Source organism: Ambystoma mexicanum, chromosome 5p (assembly GCF_040938575.1).
Source record: "Ambystoma mexicanum isolate Mex_15411 chromosome 5p, UKY_AmexF1_1, whole genome shotgun sequence".
NCBI classification, from domain to species: domain Eukaryota; kingdom Metazoa; phylum Chordata; class Amphibia; order Caudata; family Ambystomatidae; genus Ambystoma; species Ambystoma mexicanum.
Window position 1 is genome coordinate 601,016,733 of NC_090930.1, and position 22,052 is coordinate 601,038,784.

The window sequence follows — 22,052 nt, forward strand, 5'->3', positions numbered from 1 at the left end:
CAGAGCGTCAGGAGCGTAGGTGTTATCGTAGCAAGCATTGAACGTGGTGTAGAACGTAGCGTAGAACGTCAGTCTGGCAGAGTGCTCTGCGGAACTGCAACGCACAACACAGTGGTATGTAGGAGTGTCTCGCCATTGCATAGATCTGCCTACTAGATTAATTCCACAAAGCATGGTGGGACATGTGCTTCTCATGGAGAGTTACTATTCAACGCCCCCTTCCCAGATGTGGTTGCTAGGCACAGAGACCATTGCACCTTCCTTATTATACACAGCAAGTCATTTATATGCAGGAGGCCAATACACCAGAAAGTATATATACCTATCCACGTAAGCAGGCAGTTTCTCTCAATGCATGACTTTCATGATCTGGTTACTCAAAGAATTACCACTTCGTGTGGAATGAAGAACCCTCATGAAGGAATGACATCATGTGTAAAATACTCGCAGTAATGATGTGCTTATAAACTGAATCTAAGGTTTTGTATAAAGTCTGCTTTCAGCATCCAGTGAAAGAGTGCCACTAGATGTTCTTTAAGTACTTTTTGGACCTGAACCTACCAGCACTTGCATTGTTCCACCATTATAAATTACATACTTTTTTCCATGCCCTACCTAAAACAAATTAGAAGTTCTCCCATGACATGACTGTATGCCCCATTTCCTGCCTCTCTGGGCCCCTCCCAGTTTTCTGCTGCCCCCACCTTCCTCCTTAATCATGCCTGACCCCCATTTCGGGCAACTATGAGAAGGACACCGAGCTTGTCAGCAAAGTTTACTCGCTTATTCAAAATTGGATGATTACCTATGGTATGGCCCTGAATGACTCAAGCACTGAGCTGATGCTTGGAGCAACAGCCAACAGATTAACTAAACTTAAGTGCTGAATATGACAGCTTTTAAATGACTGGGTGCACCATTTCAGTACTTAAAATAGGCAAAAACGTGGGCATTATCCTCGACTCTGCAATGAACAGGAAAGTGCAGGTGAACAATATAGTCTGCACATCAACCTATTATCTCTAACTGCTGAGATAGCTATGACTTTCCTTACATAACAGGAGCTGCACTCTAATGAAAGAGCAATAATTAGTGCAAAAGTGGACTATTGCAATAGCCTACTTTAAGAGATCAACAAAGAACAGATCTGAAAAGCTGCAAATGATTCAGAACATCACAATTTGCATAATTGAGGGGCTAGGTAGTAGGGAGCATGGATCACAAGCCAGGAGGGCATTGGCTGGTTACCGTTGGAAGCCCATATTCTGGTTTGAGTTTTGACATTAACGCATGAATGCCTTTTTGGTATTGGCCCAGGCTACCTCTCAAAACCAACCCCTGGCTGCCAGTTTGCAGGACCTTAATATTTATTTTTTGAAACTTTCCGTTTGTCCCCCTAGCAACATTGGATGCTATGTGCACGGGATTCTTTTTTACAGCAGCTACTAAATCATGGAACGCTCTTCTGTCAGATCTGAGGGGCTGTAAGTGCTTACCTTTCTTCAAATGTCTCCTGAAGACTCACCTATTTGCATAAGCACTTTGATGTTTATTTCTAATAAGGCTTATGTAGTCTTTTACATTTATTTATGTTTATATGTTGTACAGGCTTACTCATCTTGGCGCTATATAAATAGAAACATAAATAAATACATAAAAAAATACATACATTTACACCCACTCTGCTAGTGCAACAAACACAGAGAGGAAATCCTGGCAGTCCAGTCTAGCCACATAATAACACTTACGTTTGCATTACCCTTAATGCACAGTTACTGTGCATCAAATGTAAAGCAAACATGATAATAGCCATTAAGTGGATAGGCTAGTCTACAATCAATATTGGCAAGTTGTTAATATGAGGGTGCAACGTCCAAAACATAAGAGAAAATATAGGCTGTGGGACTGATAATAACATGAGTCTTTTTGCCATTTTATTGTATTGAGCCTTGTTTCTGCCTCACTCTAGAGCAGAGGTCTTTATAGATTGGTGGATATGGGCAGGGGCAGCTCACATGGTCAGACTGGACCATAAAACGGTCTCAGGCACCAATGAAAAAGTGTCCCCTAGCGCCTTGAATACACACATAATCATGTTGATTGTGTTAGGCACAGTGGGGCCCAGGGGACAGGGATGGAATCTTTCTACTATCATAGATGTCCAGTAAAAAATATCATGCCCGCCCTCTGGACCCCCAGCGCCAATTGCAAACTGTTGGTATTTTTACCAATTTTTTTTAAGGTACACGCTAAAAAGCACAATTTTAACCCATTATTTCAAAAACATTTTGGTTCAGGGTCCCTCGCTGCGCTCTGTCGCTATGGCATTTTTGTGGGAAATATTTATGCTCCTCCACTTTAAAAATGTACCAGCTCCCAGTGGCCCTCGGACTGTGTAGGGATCAGGGTGGGAGGAGCCAAGGGATTTCGTTGGGAGCAGGATGGACGGGAACACTGGGATAGTGGTGGGAGAAGCTTGGGGAGAGCCCAGGGACTGGGTAGGGGTGGGATGAGGGAGCCCAGCAACTGCGATGGGAGCAGGTGGGGAAGCCAGGGACTATACTGGGAGTCGGGTGCGGTAAAGGCGCACAATAGTTCATAGCCATTTGTACAAACTGTCCATTTGGCATTTTTGGGGGGGCCCGGCGTGCCCAAATTTTGCTCAGGATGAGCCCAGGCCAAAAGGTTTTAAGAGCACTGCTCTAGAGAGTCCCGGAATGGTCAAATACAAGGCAGGGTGATCTAACTGTAGAAATATTAATCATTGCTTCTTGAATTAGGCTTCAGGCTGCTTCTGCAATTTTATTTGAGTGTCTGCCATTTAGAATTAGATTCCATTTTCTGCTGCATCCTATAGAGCCTTCAGACTGCCGAAAATGTGTCGGCATGGCAAGGCAGTATAAAATATGAGTGATTGTTCCAAGAAGTAGGCCTCTGTTGTAGTTTCTCATGAAAACCTTTCGCAATAGATTCAAGCACTCAAAAAATAACTGTTTGTTTCTTTGGCATATGCAGACGGGTACATAATAGCGGGGAGGACAACCTTTTACAGTTGAAGAACAGCAGGTTTTTGGGAATAGAATGAGATGCCATGATTTCTGGTCACACGGGACAGAATAGCACTGTGTCTGCTTTGTTGCCACAGGCGGTGAATTTCGCTCTTCTAACTAACTGCGTAAGATCTACTGTTGGATGCTCATCAAAATGTAAACTGTTACTGTACAGACCAATTAGATTAGGGAACTTAATGCTGATTTAAGATTTGGCTAGGAAGGAGCCAATAGGATGGTTAGAATGTAGTTACACCTAATGTCTAGAATGTATACAAAAGTATTGTGTTTTTTTTCCTTCAAATACTACTGTTTGATGTGGGAGTTCTTCGAGAGTTTTCAGTTTCTAGTCTCACAGGACTGACTGACCTCCCAGTCGTTATTTTGCATTTGCATAAGAGTGTGTTTTCGTTCAATTCATGCATCTCTTTATTGTTTCTTGAAAATCACTAAGGGTCTGCATCTTGGTGACCCTGACGTGATCTCCAGTGTCTCCCAAAGATGCTGTGGTCTCCTTCCGGATGTTTCGGGCTGCAACGCCTACCTCCAGAGATCAGTTTGTATGCACATCAAATGAAGGGGTGAGCAGACACTGTGTTCTCTAATGGTCTGCCTGGTTCCTAGCTTGGCGGCGCCAGACCAGCGGTGTGTAGGCCATTGATGGGGTGCAGCATTGGGGCAGTGTGAGGGATCAGCAATGTGAGGCAGCCAACTTCTGCCATTTTATTAAATAAGACAGGTTGAATGAACACCTCAATATCCCTACACTAATGAGGATTTCAATGCCAAAGGTAAACTAAAGGGAACACTCTTGCAAGGAATATCTTACCCTCACACGTATACACCAATCAATGCTAAAAGATATTATATGGCAAATTGATTCACCAAATATATACAACATATAACTTGGTTCACAGTATGATCAATAACTCTTGTCATGGACTGGGAGAACTTCCCTTCCACAGATCCAAACAAGTATCTTCTTCACAGTTTAAAACAAGGGAATCCAATTCAACAGACATTTCTATTGTTTTAATGAAGCATCTTTTCAAAGTTAAATTTTCCCACCCCTCCTGGAATAAGAACTCTCACAAAGTATCTTGAAAGAAAAGTCATACGCTCTTGGATTAAGAACTCTTTCACATCTTTGGCAACAATAAAATAGTCTGGTCAGAATTGGTCTGCTTCATGAATAACTGCCTGTACTACAATGTTAAAGTGGTAGCAGTAGCGGAGCAGCCAGGCTTATCTCAAGAGTATATGAGCAGTAGTAGAGATTACAATAAGGACCGCAATTACTGTGACTCAAGCAAACACTAACTTAAGGTTTCAGGTAAAAAATCTAAGTACATTTATTTTTAAACCATCTGTTATAAAACACAACACTTTTATCAATTAGAAACCACACGTAAAATACACTACACAACCAATTCCACTTGTTCCAGCAAATTCAAGGTAAGTACATTAGGATTTGACAGACCAGGGTTATGATACTAACGCGTATACCCGTGGATAGAAATGCTCACAAAGTTAAAACACACTTTGTACTCAAGAATTTCAAACAAGGGAAAGGTGAATAAAAATCATAGGCAATACTTTTTCAAGGCAAGGAGACTTGAGGACTTATTCAAAGATTCAGATTAAAGTCAATAGGCCTGTGCCAGTGTCAATGGAGCAGAGGTTCAGTTGCCGAGGATCACACGCTGAACAGTTTGAGATTCGAGATGCCAAGAGTTCGTAAAGATTGTCAAATGGAAGGAAAAGTTATAAGAGGGAGGGAAGAAAGAACAAATCTTCATGGAGGAAAAGGGTTCACCCCGATTCTGGCTGGTCAGACAGAGAGAATGACCAAATGTGCACAGTACCTTATTCTGTTGGAGAAAAGCTGGTGCCACGGCAGTTGTTCCTGGTAATTCCTGCAGACTCACAGTTCCTGCGGCTTCAGTCGTGGGGACAAGAAGGAGGATGTCTGGAGCAATCTGCACTACCGAGGGATGAGGCCAGCAGCAGCGAAAAAGATAACGATGAATAAAAGGTGCGCTCCTTTAAATCAGGTGAGGGCTCTTCTGATGGCTATCGGACCACTACAGCACAGCAGTGATTTCGACCCATTAGAGGATTCTCAGACTGAAGAAAAGACAAGCTGGTTAATCCCACCAGGCTCAATGGAAGAAGACTCCGGACTGGATCTTCTCTTAGTCGTTGAAGGGGTAGATAGCTCAGACTGCAGCAGGGCTTCACTGGGACTCAGGGTTGCTGCAGCCATCGTCTTCTTCGATTCTCTTTGGTTCCCTGTAGTTTCAGAGGCAACTCTGCCTTCTAGCTCAAGAGTCCTGCCTTTTATGCCAAAATCCCCCATTCACACAGCCTGGCTGTCAATCACTCAGCAGGGGGGTTGTCCAGCCCGGACAACCGCCTCAGCCAATCAACACAAAGTGAGACTTGGGTCTCCAAGGAGACCCTGTGCAGGGGGTGACTACACCCCTCCCCCACAGTCAGCCCACCTAGACACCCAGACGCCAAAGGAGGTCTTCTGGTCAGAAGCCCGCCAAAGGTCAGCAAACAAAGGAGGCAAACCTGGTTTGCCGTGCAAAGAAAGACCCTAGAAGGATGTAAACAAAAAGAAATGGTGATAAAACCCAACCGGAGCGAAATAAAAAGTATTTGGACTAGCGGGTTTAAAGTTTGAGGCTACTAAAATAGCCTAGAACAATACCATGTTATGCACTATAATCCCGGTAGGACAATTAGGGTAGATACCACTGCCACCAGCCAAGTCTTAATGTTAAGGGAGCGAAACAATGCTCCAAGAGGTACAGATAAAAAGGGCTAAGAATTAACCATTTCCAATACTCCATGTAAGATGGGGTGTACTGGATCTGTGGTTAAATGAGTATGTAAAGTTAATGGCAACTTTACCCTTTTCTGGGGGACAGTAGTCAGCCCCAAAAATGGAGTCGGTGGGAACTCTAAAAGACAACCCTGTGTCACTGCACTGAAAGTGATGTGTAACACACATAAGAGTGGGGCTACTGAAGTGGTGTACTCCAGAGTCCACAATCACAAAAACAGATGAAATACCCATGGCAAAACACAGGCATGAGTGGGGTAAAAGCGCACACTCTTACCAAGTGTAAAAAATAAACTCCAGAAATCCAGCAAAGCTGCTGAGGGACTCACTAGGTAAGGGAAAATAGAAGGAGAATTCTCCCTAACACTTGCCCCCCCCCAGACTAAGGGAAAGGAGGATTTAATCCACTCCTGGATGGATCTCATAACTCCTGTCGGTTATACACAACCTAGGGAAACCGTCAGCTTTTTACTGGTGACTTCCTGCTCTGTGCTCAACGGAAAACTCAAATCCGTGTAGGCAGATTCACCATCTGAGTAACTTCAGGGTTTCCCCTTTCATTTGCATCAGCCATCTCAAGGGTTGGTGGTGGTCAGTCTGAATAATGAAGGTAGAACAATACAAGTATGGCCTAAACCTCTTCAGTGACCACACAATAGCAAAACATTCACGTTCTATTGTTGCCCACCTTGTCTCAGAATCCTTTAACTTCCTGCTGATGAAACAAATGGGGTGTTCCCTACCTTTCTCATCCAGTTGACTAAGGACTGTACCCATACCTACATTAGAAGCATCAGTTTGTACAATGAGGGGTTGGTGATAGTCAGGAGCTCTTAAGACTGGAGCTTGACAAAGGGCTTTCTTTAGACCTTAAAAGACTTGATTGCACTCTTCATTCCACCTGACCTTTTAGGAAATTTGGGAGAGGAGATGAATTCAAGGGAGAGTTTGGTTCAACGTTGCAAAATCTGGTCTCTCAGCTTTCAACATTTCCATAATAGCACTGCAGCCAGAATGGGCCAGTCTGCTAAGTAACCAGGACATTTTATCAGCATTGTCAACTTGTTGAACTTCACATGCATACTCACATGTATTCAGCCAGTCCATAATGTCATTCTTTTCCTCATACATACTGAGCATATCTTTTGGAAACCTTGGATGAGCAGTGGCCCCAGACCCATGTCCAGGACCTTTGGATCCATTGGCAACTGGAAGCTGGGTGTCTTTTTGCTTTTCTGCCTGGTCTATCTTTAGTTTGGCCATATTGAACTCAAGCTCCTTCTGCCTAAACAGCAGTTCTTGCTTCTTGAATTCAAGTATGGCCTCCCCATCAGCATTGGCAGAGGAAACATTTGACATTACATCCTCCAAGTCCTCATGGTCATTGTGGATCAGTGCAGCGGCAGAACCATCAGTTCTACCAGTGAGAGCAGCCCCACCTCCTTCTGCACTGTCGTCAGAAGCTATAGATCTAAACTGAACTTCTTGCCAGTTCATGATTCTCTGGATCATTTCTACTTTCGTGCCTTGAGAGGAGACACCTCTCTCAGCACACATCTTTCTTAATGTGTCGGATTTCGAAGCATTTAAGTTAACAAGGTACTTGTTTCCATACTGTTAAATAGGACTATGGCCTTTAAAAAGTTATACTACAACAATTCACTATGTGTCCTGGTAGAAATAACTTGAAATTCCTTCACTAGTGTGCAACACTGGATAACTTCAGTCCTATCCCACTGCTCTACACCAATTTGTTAAGATTGATTTCTGAACTCTGACATGGAGGGGCAGAGGTTCAGAAGGCCAACCTAGTTTCTTGGAACAGAGTAACCTCTGGACAAGCCAGACCAATCAGCGTAGCTATGGCAGGCGGTCAAGACTAAGTCTCAAGAGGGGTGAGGGTGACTGAAAGACCTCAATGAGCACACAAAGCAACGACACTTACAAATTACTCCAGGCAGGTGTTATATTAAAAATATAGACACATTTATTACAAGGCCTTTATAAGATAGACCATAGCAAAGAATCACAGGTACACTAGAGTATACCAATACATCACACTCAATATGATATATATACAAGACCAGATGGGTCTAATGGATTAAACTGCACAAAATATGTAGACCACCTAGATGGGGAGGAAAACAGGCAGTGCAGGTAATCATTAGACCCAGTTCCACATAAAGAATACACCTAACTAACAGGCAGTCCAAGCCCTACGAAGAGAGGAGCCTTGTGTTCAATAGTACATGCCCGCGCTTGTGCCAATGGACAAAATAGGGTCTCTTCAAGGGTCACTAGCAGCTCAGGAAGGTGGATAAGGCGATGAAGAACAAGTCCCCACTATTCAAGCAGGACCTCCACTTGGGGGCAGAGGCAGGTTGATAGTGTGGGATGGAGTCGCTATTTCGCAATAGCTGTGGAATGGAAAGGGGCCCTTGGGTGCCACTTCCTGTGTAAAAATGGGCTCCTGCGCTAGGGGCCACCGGTTGGGGTACGGACTACTCACCAGTCCCCGATGCAGGCAGACCCAAACTTCGCCAGTACAGTCCACTTCGCTGGCAGGTTCAAATGCAACAATCAGGATGTCTCGACACCATGTTACAGCGGGATTCCCAAACAGGACAGTGGGGATTTATCTGCTCCGGGTGGAGGAATCAGCCCAATTCCACTGCAGCAGGCTTCAGAGTCAAGGGGTTCACAAATGCAGTGAACTTGCACAGGTCGTTACCACAGCAGGGCAACACGGTAACCGCGTTTACTCCGGTCCGGGCGCACTCGTCTCACTTCGGACCTGGGAATGTCAAGTGTACGAAATTCGGTGTGAGGGTGCTGTAGACACAGAGCAAGCAGTATACCAAGTTTCAAGGGCCTCCTCAAAACTGCATGGTAACAGAGCAAATGTCCCACGTAAAATGGTCAGCCCACTGGTTGGCCAGGGGCACTTCCGAAAAGGCTTTGTTGAAGGTGCCGAGAATAGTGGATCCCACTATTCCAGTGGGTCGAAGCGTCTTCGCAGACCTTCTAGGACGATCAGATGCAGAGGGGTCCCACGGGACGACAGCAGGTTCAGGGTGCTAAACCTTCTAGCACGTCACCAGCGGTTCCTAGACTCGGCTTCTTGTTGCAGGATACTTGGCTCCTTATCCGTTGTTCGTGTGAACTCAGGAGATCGACATGGTAGTGGTGTTTTCAGCCTCCTCTTATCCAAAGTTTCCTATGCGCCAAAACGGAGAGGACCCAATGGGAGATCTGCTCACAAACACTCACTCCACACGTGGACCAATCATGGACCACAGTGGTCCCAGGCATTCAGGACACTCCAGACTCTCTGGCACCCAGGATGTGTATTGGGAACAGACATCCCAGCCCACATTCTTGGGGCACACACAAAAGGCATGCAGAAGCCCGTGAAAGCATTGGGTTTCGCGGGAAAGTGCATGCCCAATTAAGGACTGATCTGGGTCGACTCGACCTGGGGAAGGTGAAGGGGAAAGATGGCCAAAGGACAGGACAAAGAACCTCGTGGCATGGCCATTTTGGAGCCAGGCCACCTATTTGTGCCAAACGCAGTAAACGTGGTTAACATGGCAAGAAAGCGTTAAAAATATAAGAAAATGATAGCTGCCACCAGTCCTGTCCATAACACATCTGCACTTTTCATAAAAAGTCCAGCAAGAGGTTCTAGGGCCTTTGGAACAACTAGAGACCCAAGTGTGCTGTAAGGTAAGTTACTTTAGACACTTGTTACATGTTGCACAAAAGCTGCAACATGAGGAAAGGACTAAGGGACACAAAGTCTCCCAGTACTGACTGTCTTAAGGGCATGTCAGTTTCCTCATTCAAAGTGAGTGAAAGCCCAGAGGAGTGCAGCTCAGGGCTGTGCTTCTCTGGCAAAGTTTAGTTCAGGGTGTTTAAACAGCAGCAAAAGGTTTGGGGTTTGACACATGGAGGGAAAATTACATACAATTATGAAATCTTTCCTAACAGGGTTTTTTTCTCACCCTCATAGGAACCATCTTTTTCATGTGTGGTACACAGCACCCTCTGTGCCATACCACAGGTGTGACATAGCTACCCCAAAACATAGACTCCATACCTTGGGACTGACTACTGTCTCCCAGGGCATGTAAAGACCCCATTGACTTTACTAGTCAAATCTTATCAACAAAACCAGTAAAACCCATCTTACTAAAGAGGTACTGAGAAGGGTTAATAGTTTTTCCCTAGTTTTCATTTTCGAGGGGGTACAGTTGCTAGGCAGTAACCTGTGCAGTTCCCTCTGGGACCACTGCAACAGATTTAAGACTACAGGTGTTTGGCAGTAAACCCACTTGGTAGCAGTCTGTACCACCCAGATTTACCTGGTAGCTGTGGCTGAGCAGTCAGACTTCCCTCAAGAAGAGTTAGGCAGTATATAGAGCATACATAATAGGTACAGAGGCACAGTAGTACAAGCAAACACTGACCAGAGCTAGGTGTAAAAGTATATAATTATTTATTTAAAAGACACACTCATAAATTACACTAACACAGAAAAGGTAAGTAAATCAAAACACAGTCACTATTACTTATATGTACATCCCTAGTTATTTGTTGGACAAGTCTAAGTTAACACCACTTATTTCCAAACAGAGGTGAGCGCTTAACGTTAGATGGCACTCCAACAAGTTAGTTAAAAAGGGAGGGAAAAGGCAGAAGTAATGAAAACAGCAAGGTAAAACACTTTTCAGAGATTCACAGTAAGTTTAGAAAGGCAGTCTATTGCGGAGCAAGGAAGTTCGGTTGCCAGGCCTACTCTAGGGAAAGCCAGGCGAAAAGATGTCCCAGATCACACAATGTCACAAGTCTTTACAGGTGAGTAGAAAAGGTTTTACCAAGTTTAGAAAAGTTTACCCAGGTTCAGGAGCCGAGGGCTAAATCTACCCCGTACAATCGGTGGCAAGGGAAGCCGGGCGGAACACGGTACCTTTAAAATGGAAAGGATCCTCCAGCGGTGACAGTTGTTCCTGGTAGTGGGTGCAAGTCGCGGCATCGTCCAGAGGAAGAGGAGATCTCGCCGTGGAGGAAAGCTGAAGGTCGTTGCACTACCAGGGCAGAAACCAGCCGTGGATTTTTCCGGTTAAAAGGATGTTACCCCTCTTTCGCAGTTGAGGTAAAAAGTGGTGTCCCGTTTGCCGGGGTGCTTGGCACAGGCAAGGCGGCCACGAGATGCTTCAGGGAGGCGAAAAGAAGGCAGAAACTGCTTGTCCCCACCAGTCAAGGGAAGAAGACTCTCCCGGCTGGAGATCTCCTCTGTCGTTGGGAAAAGTGGTGAGACGGTTCCGCAGGGCTCCACCGGTGGTGTCATCTTGGCAGGTCGGCTCGGCTTCTCCCTCTTCGGCTTCTTAGGTCCTGTGGCGACTTCTGAAGAACCAGTCCCAAAAACCCTGCTTTTATGCAGCAAACCCCCATTCATACAGCCTAGCTGTCACTCAAACATGCTAAGTGGTGAGCGGGGCGACTCACCACTTGGGCCAATCACACCAGAGTGTGACATGAGTTGGCAAGGCAACTCAGTCCAGGGTGCCTAAACCCCCTCGCGCACCCCCTGTGGAATCCCAGACAGAATGGCACCACTTTGGAGGGCTTCTGTGCAGAAGCCCGCCAAAAGTGGAACAAAGGCTCGACTCGGGTTCAGGGTTACTGAAGTGAACCTAGACGCCATTTTGGCAGCGAGTTCTGGCAAAAAATCCCAACCGGTGAATTTATATTAAATAAATAAACCGGCGGTATCTTTAACATTGCACCAAAAAGTGGTGCATTAAAATCAATGGGAAATCCCATTGGGAAATATTTCGGTGGAATATTTCCGTGGTATCCACTGCCACCAGCCAGAAACTCAGCGAGGGGGGACGGGACAGTACCCCCTCGACAACAGACCCAGGGGCAATCTAATTGCCCCTACCAGTACTTCCACAGTATGACGGTTTGTACTGGTTAAGTTCCTAAGTTAAGACTAGTAAAGTCAATGGTGACTTTACAGACCCAGGGAGACAGTAGTCAGTCCCAGGGTGTGGAGTCTATGTTTGGGGGTCACTATGACACCCCTGTGTTACTGCACTGAGGGTGCTGTGTAACACACATTCAAAAGCCAATGATAACCTATGGGGAAAAAAATACCCCATAGCCCATAAGCACATAGTAAGTCACAGAAACACTCTCAAGTCATGTCCAAGAGTGAGGGTAAAAGAGTCTCACTCTTGGCAGGAGAAAAAATAAACCCCAAAAATCCAGCAAAGCTGCTGGGGGACTCACTAGGTTATGAAATTCAGTCTAAACAGAGAATTCTCCCTAACAACCGTACAGTCCCTCTCTCAAAAGTTTCTGGCTGGTGGCAGTGGTTACTACCGAAAACATTTGACCGCAAATATTTTCCTATGGGATTTTCCCATTGTTCAAGGTTGCCACTTTTACTCACAGCCTCTAACATACCGCCGGTTTATTTTAATATTAACTTTACCCCGGTAGGTTATTATTGCCAGAACTTTAATTTAATTTCTTTCTCGTGTCTTTCTCTGTAGTCCTAATCCAGGTCGGGGATCCTTTGTTTGTCCTTTTGGCGGGCTTCTGCACAGAAGCACTCCTTTTGGCGCCACCAAGTCTGGGGTAGACAGGTTGTGTGGGAGGGAGCATTACTGGAGCTGGAGGATATGCTTACATTGCCACAACATCAACAACAACAGCCGGCACCACAGAGGAGACGCAGGAGGAGAAGGAGGGTGAGACAGGCCCAGCATGCCCCACCAGTGCAGCCACCGTTACCACGCAGGCAGCCCCCAATCCCTTGCATCAGAAACAGTCCTTTCAACCTAACCCCTGAGCAGATACACACCCTGTACCGTCTGGACCGGGACACCATCACCACCATTGTGGACCATTGTGGACCTGATACACAACGGCATTGTCAGCCTCATTGAAATACGTACTGCCATTCCCCCTCTACTGAAGGTAGTGTCTGTGCTCCACTTCCTTGCCACAGGCACCTACCAGCACACAGCAGGGCACATGCATGGCGTATCACAACCCTTATTTTCTCGGATTCTGAACCAAGTGCTGGATGCCCTCCTCAAGCAGACATATCGCTACCACATACTCCCCAGGAGATATTTGATACAAAAGTTGGCTTCCATGCACTGGCAGACATGCCAAATTGTGTAGGTGGCCTCGACTGCACCCACATGGAGTTGGTGGCCCTGCATGCCATGGAGGTGGTGTACCACAACCGCAAGCAATACCACTCCATGAATGTGCAGATGGTATGTGACGCCAGCAAGATCATCACACATTGTTGTGTCTGATATCCTGGATCAACTCATGGCTCTATGGTCCTGCGGAAATCAACACTACCACGCTACATGGAGCGACATGCTGGACGACGTGCCTGGCTGCTTGGTAAATTGCAGGACTGGCACATGGCATTGAAATGGGGGGAGAGATGCACACACCACCATGGTGTCAATGTTGATGTTACTCCACGATGTGCACATCACCGAATACTGTGCCCCAAACCCTCACTAACGGTACTTGACACTCAAATCCCATATGAATGAAGTAAGGTTGACACCTATCACTACATGACTAACAGGAAACCACCCCACATCCCACAACACATGCTCCACTCATCAGCGGCCCTCACCCTCCATAACGCCATCCAGCACCATGCAGTGCTTATGCACTATGTTGCTGTCTCCAGCATATCATCACACAGGACAAGCATCCCTGGGAGTGCATCAAAATGAACCAACTAGGGAATCCACTGCCAGTCACAGGGCCGCCACAACCACAGGAGTGCTGCATTTAGCCATGGGAATGATCTGCGCTGATTGCCCAGACTACTGCCAACGCTGCTTCTAACTAAATCTCACAGAACACACCACCTCACAATTTTTTTTGCTGTATCCGTACACGATGCATGAGCTACAAGACGGCAGAGCACACCGTGTATCATCTTGAAGATGCAACCCACACCATTAGTCCATGGCACAGGACACATTGGCCCTCATTACAACCCAGGCGCTAAACCATGGCGCTATTAGCACCATGGTTGGTGCCGGTGTTGTAACGAGTCCACCACGGTGGAATGGGGAAATACCGCCCCATTCCAAGGTTGGCGGGGTGGAATTTCCCCATTTCACCATGGCCCTTCCCCATTCCCATGTCCGCCCTATAGGGCTCAATGGGACTGGGGAAGGCACTAAGTACGTAAAACCAGCCGTTAAGGTCGGGTCCCACAAAGGGACCTCATAATCAGGCGTTAAGGGTTTAACGGCGCCGACACCTTTCACAGCGCCGTTAAACCCTTAACGCCAGGGTCGTAATGACCCCCATTGAGGGACAGAAAATGGCTTGAATAAATCCAGGGGCATGTGCATGTGGCCAACGATAATCTGCAGGCATGTGTGACTAGTACAGCTGTCCATCATGAATCGACTAACATTTACCTTTTATTGCCTCCCATGCAGGTGATAGTGGCTATCCCTCACCCCTGTCTGAAACCCACAGAGCAGAACGAGGAGGACTACAATCGTTCCCATACCCGTACCCGTGTGGTCATCCAGCAGACCTTTGGCCTGTTGAAGGCACGATTTTTCTGCCTCAGCTGGTCGGGTGGGGCACTCCTCTACAGGCATGAGAAGGTGGCCAAAATCATCATGACATGTATCATGCTGCACACTATGTGTATCCGCCGGAACGTCCCCCTGCCCCCTGACATTGAACTGTTACCACCTGATGAAGATGAATGCAATGAAGACGATGTGGCTGGACATCATCTTGGTGCCGATGCACAGGAAGGACGTGCTGTGCGCCAGTCAGTGATATTTCTGACACACATGGCAGCAGAGGCTGACATGATAGTTGGACAGAGGGCACTGGGTGTGGGGGTACATGCACACTATGCACTGTATATGAATAAATGAAACATGTGCAATGATGAATGTCCACTCAGGTCTTGATTTTCACACAACAGGTGTATTAAATATAACAATGAAAACGAAAGTGCAAAAACCCTCCACCACTCTTTGCCCCCTCCCTCTCCCCCCACAACTCCCCCCACACCCTCATCCCCCTCCCCCCATAACTCCGCACACACACTCCCCCTTCCCCCCACAACTTCCCCACACACTCTCACCCCCGCCCCCTCTCCCCACAAATTCCCCACACACCCTCACCCCTCCTCCTCAACCCACAACTCCCCCACACACTTACCCCCTCCCCACACAACTCCCCCCCACATGTCTGATCGAGTCACCAATGCATACATGAGGCTGCCCTGATTATCAATTGGCACTCCCTAGTCCAGGTGGCAGCATTTCTTGCCGGCACAGGGTACGTGCCGACCTGTGGAGAGGGCTCGTTTGGGTCGAACTGGATGACGAAGGTGTGGCCGCCTGCTGGGATTGGGTAGCTGGATGCCCTGCATCCATGACATCCACTATGCGGCCTAAGACATGGTGGAAGGGCAAGACCTCACCGCAGAGGCGGGTGGTGTTATCTGCAATGGATCTGGCCAGGGAGGCGGTGCTCTCAGTGATGGAGCTGCCTAGAGAGGCAAAGTTCTCACGCCACTCCTGTCTGGCCAGTCTGTTGTCCTCGACAAACTCCCGCACAAGGGCCGTGAGCTGTTCTGGCCACTGCGGCCCTGCGGGTGCACCTGTGGATGTTGTCCCTGGCTGTCCTGCTCAGCACCCGAGTTGTCAAAATGGGACTGTAGTGCCCTCCCATCTGCTCCTGACCAGAGTGCTCCGGCGTGGTTGTGTGCTCTGTATCGAGGGACAATATTTGTGCGGATGCCAGTGGACTTGGTGTACGGACCACTTCCGATACATCGTCCTCAACGGGCACCCAAATGTCTTCCTGTGGGTCCTCCACAGCAAGGGGTGCTGTGGCTGCCACCTCCCCAGCCATACTGGACTCCTCTGAATGGGGTGCCTCGCCTGATTCCTCAGGAAGGCCGATGGATGGTGGTGCTTCGCCCTCTACAGGCCTTGGCGGCACCGGTTTATTGGCTACCTGGAGTGTCTTCTGTGCAGGGGTTGCGTCCTGCCCATCGCTGTCATGGTCATAGCCTGTGGGGATCAAAGAGAAGGACGCCATGAGTGATGTTTTAATAGGTATCATACATACATTTGGACAATTGATCATCCACACAATTGGGAGTAATGGGCATTCGTGTTTGGATGAGCACATTGTTTGATACATGAGTGGGTTATGCAGGCATATGTCGGCATCACTCATGCTGGCCAAGGGCAGTGCTATCTGACATGCATAGTATTTTGGGCCTGCATGCTGTGTGAATCATGGCATTGACATCTTTGTGTGGTATGTTTCAGGTACGGCATTGCCTTGCAGCAGCCATCTGCATGTGTCTGTGATGCGTCCGCCTACTTTGCTGAGAGTGTGTGTGTGTTGGACCATGGCTTGACTATTTGAACTGACATATCGGTTGACATTCATCAGACTTGGATTACAATGTTTTCTTAGGGCACTCACCTCCATCGCCCGATGTTGTGTCACCACACTCCATCTCGCCAACACCTTCTATCCCCTCCATTCCTATCATGCTGGAGCAGATTTCCTCCCATGAGGTGAGCTTGATTGGTGAGCTGGGACCTCCTCCTGTTCCCATTGCCTGTCTCCGGTTCACTGAAAGAATATTTCAAACTCTCAATCGCAGGTCGTCCCAGCGCTTGCGGCAGTCTTTGATTGTGTGTGGGGTGTTCCCAACAGCACTGACCTGAGCAACAAGTGCCCAGGTCTCGTTTTTCTTCAGTACTGCCTCCCTCTTCATGTTACTGGAGAATACTATGCCAGCATGCTCCTGCAGTGTGTCAACCAGCATCTGCAGCTCATCCTCATTAAATCTTTCTTTCTACTGGTGGGCAGCTCCCTTCTTCAGGACCTTGGCCAAAGTGGTGTAATAGGTGGATGTATTTACGACAACAGCAGACTCCAACGGGTCATGTGTGGTTAGGATGGCAATGGATTGTGTTTTTAAAAATGGCCACCTTGCTCCTTCCCGTTCCTGTGCGATGATGCTATTTCCGGTTCCGCTTATTAGCAGTGACCAGTATTAATGGTCACCGCTAATAACGGTCACCGATAATGCCTCATTGAACCTTGTCGGTAGTGCTATCTGCTCTGTGATTGATGCCGCTAAGGGCATTTCTGGTGCCTTTAACGGAATGGTGGTAATGACCTTACCGGCATGGCATAAAGCTTGTGCCCGCGAAGTTGTAATAGTCCTCTATTAGTGGACTGTTGACTGCCCGGACACGCAATTTACGCCATGCTGGTAAGGACCGTTACTTACCTCCAACCCCGGAATGACCCCCATTGTCTTTGGAAAATGCTTCTATCCCTGAATCCTCTAGATCCTCCACGCCTAAATAGATTGTAGGTATGTATGAACCTAAACTGGATGTGTTAGATTGGTTAGCTATGTTTGAATACAATCATGGGCTCCAGGATATCACAGGGAATCAGTTGATCCCCTGGTTGTTCTCTAGGCTCCCCCCTGTGGCATCTGATGTGGTAATGGAGTTGGGGGAGGTGGATAGGATGGATTATGAATGTGTGAAGCTAGCTTTGATCGCTAGATTTGGGAAGACTCCTTCCAAGTACCTTAAGAGGTTTAGGACCCTCAAAAAGCATGATAGTACCCCTTGGGCTACTTGGGTGAATGAGTGTTTGAAAAACCTAGAGGGATGGATCAAGGGTTACAGGGTGAACACTTATGAAGGAATGAGAAATCTTCTAATGTTGGAGTCTATCTATGATGCCTGCTCTCCTGAGCTCAGACAGCACTTGGCTGATTCAAAAGAACTCGATTCCGAGAAACTAGCTAAGGCTGCTGACTTGTGGGTTGCCAACAGGGATACTCACAAGGATTCTGGGATTCACTCAGAAAAGGATGAGGGAAAGCATCCAAAGAAAGACAACAAAGAGAATTCAAATAATTCCAATTCCAAAGAGGGCCACAAACAAAATTCTAAGGGTAAGCCCCAAGGGAAACCTAATCAGGTTAGTGTACCTTCTGGTCCCAGACCAGAAGGAGGTCAGAACAAGCCACCATTCATAAATTTGGGAAATGTTATGTTTGTGGTTCTACTGATCATGTGAAAGGGGATCCCAGATGTAAGGGTCAACCTTCAGCGATCCACACGGTCTCCTTAGCCTTCACTCCAGATGAGAAAGTACCAATGACCAGTGGAAACTTTCAACTACTTGCTTAAAACCCCATCCGAGTCTCAGCTAGTGTATCTTTAGTATCCTTGGGGTTGTGGGAACAACAGGATTTAGATGTGTATAATTCTATCCCAAATAATAGTAAAGAGTATTATAAGGACAGTGTCCTAGTGAATGGTCAGGAAACCCCTGCCATTAGAGACACTGGGTCCAGCATAACTTTGGTGGATGAATCTTTTTTCAAGGAAGAGGATGTTGCTAAGGCACCCAAATGCCTCACCAAGTTAGCTGGAGGGCCTGTGCAGATGCTTCCCCACTTACCAGCTCTCATCCAGTGCAATGACATGACTGTCAGAATACCTGTTAGTATCCAATCTGAAGTACCTGGAAGGGTGTTGTTGGGCAATGATCTGAAAGATCTTGGAGTAGTGTCAAGTACTCCCAGACCTCCTAGTAAGAGATTACAGGAGCTCACCAGACCTGCAAGGGAGAGGACCTTAAGAGGCTCTCCTGAGGAGTTGATGGACAAAGAAATCACTCCTACTCCACTGGAGTTACTAACTGCAATTTTAAAGCAACCAGAAGCAAAGGGGTAACCCAAGGCTTCCAAAAAGAAACCAGCAGGAAACACTCCAGTGCTGCCAACCAGGAAATCCCCTAGGTTAGCAAAAACCAGACATGTGATTCCACCGCCAGCTGAGGCTGAGAGGGAGCTACCATCCTGTGTGGTTGAACTAGATCCTGAGGATTCAGATCAAGCAGAAGGCCAGGATCTTATTGGCGATCTGGACCCTTTGGACCATCCAGAGTTGCAGTCATTGCTGGCAGAAGGTGGCCCCAACAGGGCAGATTTCAGTAGGGGACAAAGAGAATGTCCAACTCTGGAAGGTGTTAGCCACCAGGCAGCTTCTCAGCTTGAAGGGCACGAGCCTGGGAAGTATAGGTTACACTGGGAAGATGGCCTCTTCTATAGTGAACCGACTGATTCAACCCCTGGAGACTACAAGAGACTTGTAGTGCCCCAGGAAAACAGACTCCAATTCTTGCAACTAGCCCATGAGATACCTTTGGCTGGTCACTTTAGCTTCAAGAAGACCAAGGAACGGCTCTCTCTCTACTTTTATTGGCCTAAAATGGGGGCTGAAGTAGATAAGTATTGCAAGAGTTGCCACACCTGCCAAACTTCTGGAAAGAGTGGATCCAAGAACGTGGCACCTTTAGTGCCTCTCCGTGTGGTGGGAGTACCATTTGAGAGGGTGGGAATCGATATTGTCGGTCCTCTTGACCCTCCAACCTCTCCAGGCAACAGGTTCATCCTTGTTGTAGTAAACCATGCTACTAGGTACCCTGAAGCAATTCCTATGAGGACTGTTACAGCTCAAGCTGTGGCTAAGGCCCTCCTTGGTATTTTTACCAGGGTTGGGTTTCCTAAGGAGGTAATATCCGACATGGGGTCCAATTTTATGTCCCACTACATGAAAGCCATGTGGAAAACTCTGGAGTTACCTACAAGTTCTCAACAGCATCCCACCCTCAGACAAATGGGTTGGTAGAAAGGTTTAACAGAACCATGAAGAGCATGATAGGAGTTTTAGAAGACCCCCTTAAGAAATAGTGGGATCTTCTACTGCCATGCCTTCTCTTTGCATATAGAGAAGTCCCTCAGGAGGGAGTGGGTTACAGTCCCTTCGAACTTCTCTATGGCCATCCGGTCAGAGGTCCATTGGCCCTGATCAAGGGAGGGGTTGGAAAGTGCTCCTTCCCCCAAGTCAGTCAGAGTGACTGACTATGTGATGGGACTCCAGCGGATAATGTCACACATGATGGCTGAGGCAAGTTATAACTTGAAAGCAGGTCAGGCTCGGGTTAAGCATTGGCATGACCAGAAGGCCAACATGGTTGAGTACGCTCAAGACCAGCTACTTCTTGTTATGGTGCCAACAGGGCAGAGGGCCTTGCAGGAAAAGTGGAAAGGACCCTTCAAGATTGTGGGAAAACCTGGAGAGGTGAAATATCTGGTGGACTTAGGCAATCCTAAGGAGGCTCCCAGAGTCTTTCACACCAACCGTCTAAAAGTTCATGTCTCGAGACCAGAACTGGGAGCTTTTTCTTCTAGGTTCAGCTCAAGAGTGTTAGGGAGAATTCTCTCTTTAGGCTGAATTTCCTAACCTAATGAGTCCCCCAGCAACTTTGCTGGATTTCTGGAGTGTGTTCTTTTTCTCCTGCCAAGAGTGAGACTCTTTTTCTCCCACTCTTGGACATGATTTATGGTGTTCCTTTGACTGTTAATGTGTTTTATGGGCTATGGGGTCCTTTACTCCATAGGGTCTTATGTGTTTTTACTATGTGTGTTGCACAGCACACTCCGTGCAGTAACACAGGGATGTCATAGTGACACCCCACCATAGACTCCATACTCTGTGACTGACTACTGTCTCCCAGGGCATGTAAAGTCACCATTGGCTTTACTAGTCCCAAATTATTAACAGAAACCAGTACAAACCATCATATTGTGGACGTACTGGTCGGGGCAATTTGATTGCCACGGGGTCTGTTAGTCGAGGGGGCACGTCTCCGTCCCCCCTGATTGAGTTTTGGCTGGTGTATACAAACAATAGGTGTGCCCCAGTGTGCAGGCGTGGGTGGGGGCGATATAAACATTAAATACAACGAACCTCAGAAAGGAACCCACGCACAAGACAGTCCTAAATGCTGTCGATGATTTTATGGTTAAATCTCCATCTTATTTATAAGGCATATGCTTTCAAAGAAAGTCACAGGAACAACAGAGCCAAAAGAAAAAAACCTAAGGAGTACATCAAAATAGATTTATTATACAAAGAAACATATTCTTTAACGTATTTCAAAAATGTTTTTTACAAGTTTTTTAAAAAAAAAAACATAACAAAAGATGAAAAGGAGACATACAACAAACCATATGTACATTATGATTTCAACAAATAATTGGAATAGAAAATAATACAATAAAACAATAAGACAATTAGTAAAAAGAACAGAGAAAACCACAAAGAGGCAGTTGTGCCTGTTGGGTTTTAACCAGGGTGTGTATAAAATGACCCTGGTTAGTACAGAATTGAATTATTCATAATCAACTAATGACATGTAGTTATTTTGCCATATCATTGACTGCCTATGTCAATATGGCTAAATAACTGCCTATTTGTGGTTTTCTCTGTTCATTTTACTAATTGTCTTATTGTATTATTTTCTATTCCAATTATTTGTTGAAATCATAATGTACATATGCTTTGTTGTATGTCTCCTTTTTATCTTTTGTTATGTTGTTTTTTTTTAAACTTGTAAAAAAAATCTTTGAAATACGTTAAAGAATATGTTTCTTTGTATAATAAATCTATTTTCATGTACTCCTTATGTTTTTTTCTTTGGCTCTGTTGTTCCTGTGACTTTCTTTGAAAGCATATACCTTATAAATAAGATGGAGATTTAACCATACAATCATTGACAGAATTTAGGACTGTCTTGTGCGTGGGTTCCTTTCTGAGGGTCCTTGTATTTAATGAGTTTTGGCTGGTGGCAGTGGATACTACTTTTTATATTCGACCGCGAATATATCCCTATGGGATTTTCCCATTGTTCGAGGCAACCAACTTTAATTATTTAATTCTCATAGCCTCGAACATACCGCCGGTTTATTTATTTAATATTCATTCGCCGGTTGGTATTTTTTGCCAGGACTCGATTCTAAAATGGCGTTTGTGTTCTCTTCTGTGACTCCAACCCAAGTTGAGCCCTTTGTTCCACTTTTTGGCAGGCTTCTCCACAGAAGCATCCAAAAGTGGTGCCACTCTGTCTGGGTACCACAGGGGGTGTGGGAGGGCTTTAGGCACCCTGGACTGAGTTACCTTGGTAACTCAAGTCGCACTCTTGTGTGATTGGCCCAA